Source organism: Silene latifolia, unplaced genomic scaffold (assembly GCF_048544455.1).
Source record: "Silene latifolia isolate original U9 population unplaced genomic scaffold, ASM4854445v1 scaffold_79, whole genome shotgun sequence".
Classification (NCBI taxonomy): domain Eukaryota; kingdom Viridiplantae; phylum Streptophyta; class Magnoliopsida; order Caryophyllales; family Caryophyllaceae; genus Silene; species Silene latifolia.
In genome coordinates, this window is record NW_027413701.1 from 1,114,526 (window position 1) to 1,118,650 (window position 4,125).

The window sequence follows — 4,125 nt, forward strand, 5'->3', positions numbered from 1 at the left end:
CAGAAATCTATTACCAACAATGCTTCTCATTACTATATGATGACTCCTGGTTTATTAAAAGTGTGCTATGGTTATGTAATTGTTCTGTGTTTTCCCTTTTTCTCCCCGGGAATGAAGTTCCACGAGACTTGCCCTATACAGATGAACACTTGATGAATTTTATTAGGACAAATGTGGCAAATAAGGAATAAGTTATCACTGACCATATAACATCTTTTTGAGTTGTTTTTGTCCACTTTGCTGTTGTATGTGCATCTAATTACAATATGTGCATTATTAGTGACATTGTTGTAGACACTCCATGGCTGCAAGTAACCCAAGAAGGAATGTCGACTTTGTTTGGAGGAAAATGGATCATGGATATGGTAATTGACCTTGTTGGTCTTCGTTTAACACTTGAAAGACCAAATCTTGTGTACTTTCCGACAATAATCAAGGTATTCAAATTCATCCTTAGTAACCGCTAATGTTTCTACTTGGAATTACCAACATTTTTCACAAATTTTCTCAACTTTCAGGATGGTGTCGCTAAAAACAGTTTTCAAAGTCAGTACATTAAGCTTCAAGATTTTGCCCAAAAGTCTAACCAAAGCTAAACCGGTAATTATCCCGTCACTTTTTAATTTTATTATATCGACGGAATTTACTACTTTGAAAGAACTTAATTAAGTTCTTGCCCAAGAAAGAACTTTATTAAATATCCTGTCTAACCTGTTTGTATATTATCCCGTCGAACTGGTAATTATCCCCTCACTTTTTCAATTCCCTATGGGCGTTTTTGCAGGCTTTCTTCCTTCGTGTTGACCGTGAACATTGGTTTGCTTGCGTGTCTCGACTTTGTTAAAAAGACCAACTTTATACTTGACTCAAACTTGCCTAGGCGTCCTGACACAAGATGTAAATTTTTAGTTGAAACGGTATGATTATATCCGTATGCCTCGGGGGTTTGTTACCTCAATTTTGTGTTGGTTTTCCTTCGCTTTTATATTATTGTGTTTTTATTTTTTTGGTTTTTTTGTAGTTATTTTCTGCTTTGGGGATTATTGCAAGAGACTTTCCATGATACAAAAAGCTGTTGCAAATAAACAATTTTCCGTTTGTGACTGTGGATGTGCCTCGACAAAAGAATGGGTACCTTACTTGTTTAAACTATACTCTACTCGTTTTAAATATTTTCGATGGGATACACACCATTTTAAAGCGTTTAACAAATTTCCTTATTTCAAAAGGTATTCTTGCGGAGTCTATTTGCTGAAGTTTCTAGAAAACTTGAGTTGTCAATCATTATGGTCCGATCAGACTTGTTACGAGGTAATGATGTCTAAACCAAGTTATATTAGTCAAATATTATTCGGCATATTTTATTGCAACACTTTCAATATTGTTGTCAAATATATATGCAGAATTTGGATGAATATGGTGAGAGTATGACTGTAGATCTTATCAGATGGGAGGAAAACAAGAAAACGGTAATAACAATATCTTCCGAATGCTTTATCTAATTTTGTTTCTATTATTTTCCAATCATTTAACTGCAAGACTTTCAATATTGATGTCAAGTGACTTTAAATGTAACAATATTTCCCTACCTTTTTTTTGTAGGATTATACCTAGGTGTTTTTTTTGCAACAATATGGTGAGAGTTTGTGTGCTTAGCAAATGGGAGTGGCAGAGAACCTTCTCATTGTCTTTTGTTGATTCTTTGATTTGGGCAGGCATTAGTTTGTAGGTGGACTAAATTTGTAGGTTGCAGATGTGTAGGTATTCCAAGTAACTTTTGCGTGTATGGAAGACCCTCCTACGTGTATGAGAAGGCGTTGTATGTGTATGCAATACCTTTCTACGTGCATGTAATTTGTCGACTTTCGGGTCTGTTTAACGAGACTTGAGCGTGCCTGAGGAGGCGTTATATGTGAATGGAATAGCTTTTTAACTGTGTGGGGCACAATTATGTCACTAGATTATGGCCTTTTTTAATGAGACTTGTAATGAGAATTACCCTATTTGTCAGGGTTTTGTTTTAAAATCTCAAAGTAACTTGCATATTTACATGCATGAGAAGGCGTTATATGTGTATGGAACAGCCTTCTACATGCATGAAAATTTTCAAAACAAAATTACTTGCATTATTTAGAGTTACCAATGTACTTTGAGCGTGACGTGCTGGGCCGTGCCTAAAGTGCTGATAGGATTGGCCCGACTTCTTTAATAATCACTCACATTTAAGTTTCGAGACTTGAAATGAGAATTAAAACCCACACTTAAGTCTTGAGACTTAAAATGATCCTAAAAACAAGTGTTGTAATGAGAATTAACCCATCTCATGGGGATTATCCCATTTAGGTTATATGTGCATAAAATGGCCTTCTATATGCATGGAATAACCTTTTAGTTACATGATATTTAACGACTTGTCATACACGATGATGATTCAACTAATCACATTTTATTGCTGGCATAAATTGGTCACATGTTTCAGCTTTCTAATTACCAAATTTGGAGAAACAATTATCACATGTGCATAAAATGACCTCATACGTGCATAAAATGAGCTTGTATGTGCATGTCATAATTGCTCAGAGAAACACATGTTTTTTATTCTTAAATCGAATCACAATTTCATCTTCTCAAATATACAATTTAAGAATCCGGAAGCCTCTCGTTACATTTATTACAAAACAATTGTTGACTTCTCAAATGATGCTCAAAAATAATCCTAAAAACTTCAATGATGCTCAAAAATAATCCTAAAAACTTCAATGATGCTCAAAAACAAGTGTTGACTTCTCAAATGATGCTCAAAAATTCCGCCGCACACCCAATTCCTCGCAAAAACTTCAATCTCACACATAAGAAAGCAAATGTCAACAAAGATAAAAATTAGAGGGAAACAAAAAGGGTAAAAGTAGAAAACTTGCGCTAATAAGAGACATCACTTACTCGACTATTTGTCAGTGATCCTTTGGTCGGTCACAATTCCTACTATCGTGGTTCGCCATCTGCCCACAAGCCTTGCATCTTCTTAGTGGTTTCTTATTGACTTCCCCTGCTCTTTCTCTTTGTGAAATCATTCTTTTCCCCGAGCCTTTGTTTTTTCATTGTCTTGGCGGCAAAATTGTAATTTCGCTAGGCACGCTTGTACCCAAGAGCATTCCAATTTCCGCATTTTTGTCCCTTTTCTTTCCAATACTACTATTACCACCATCATCAGCGACACTACTTGTTGTTTCTGCAAGTACCCTTTCCTTGAACTCGCGTAAAATGGTTAGTAACTCATCACAATTAACAGGACTCTGTTCAACTAGTGAGACACAAGTGAACATTTCGACCACAATTCATCGGTTTGTTCTTTTGTGCATCGACGATCTGCAATCGCAAGCAACGCCCATCAGAATTGAATATTGGCTGGCGGGTTGCTAGTTTGCTCCACCTATTTAGTAGGTATTCGCTTGGAATTTTCTCAAAACCATAATCTTTAAGAACACAGAGAATATGTCGACAAAGTATTTCATGTCGTTCAAATTTCTTGCAATTGCATACTAGTTTCACTTCAGCTGTCTTATAACCCACCTTATAGTCTTTCTTTCTCTCACGATCCTTGACATCTATGTAGAGAATTGCATGATTCTTATCTTTTTGTTTGTCCCCAATGGCACATGTAAAGCATGCTGTTTTTATTTCCACTTTGAACTCCTCGAAAATTCTCGGAGTGTAGGTTTCACGCATGCTTTTCCAGGTCTAGAGGAGTAGCCAAGTCAGAAACGAGTACTTAGATTGTGCAATCAGTTTTGATTGAGCCCATCGTTGTGTATCCATTGCACTCTCAAAGCGCATCCAAAATTCAACAAGGGTCAAATTTGGATTAGTGAAATTGCTAAAAAAATGATTTTCTGACTCGGACCTCGAGGTGGTTCTCATCAACCCTCCTAATAACAAGTCACGAAAGTAAGCTGGAATCCAAAAATGTCTAATGTCATACTTTTCCTGAAGCCACTCATTATCCGACAACCCATGAGTTTCCACAATGGATGTCCATCTTTCCTCAAATTCTGCAGGCTCCACATCTTCGCCCCAAACACATGAGTTTATCTCTTTCAAAAACTCAGTTTCTCTACATATAACAGG

General features: G+C 36.4%; 1 long non-coding RNA gene across 1 annotated transcript; it reads left to right on the forward strand.

The window, feature by feature from the left end:
* The first annotated feature begins 1,062 nt into the window (after positions 1–1,062).
* LOC141640359 (uncharacterized) lies at positions 1,063–1,426 on the forward strand. The gene is made up of 3 exons (XR_012542974.1): positions 1,063–1,131; positions 1,230–1,311; positions 1,404–1,426. It is a non-coding gene; the product is annotated as an uncharacterized LOC141640359 (long non-coding RNA).
* Positions 1,427–4,125: the final 2,699 nt, after the last annotated feature.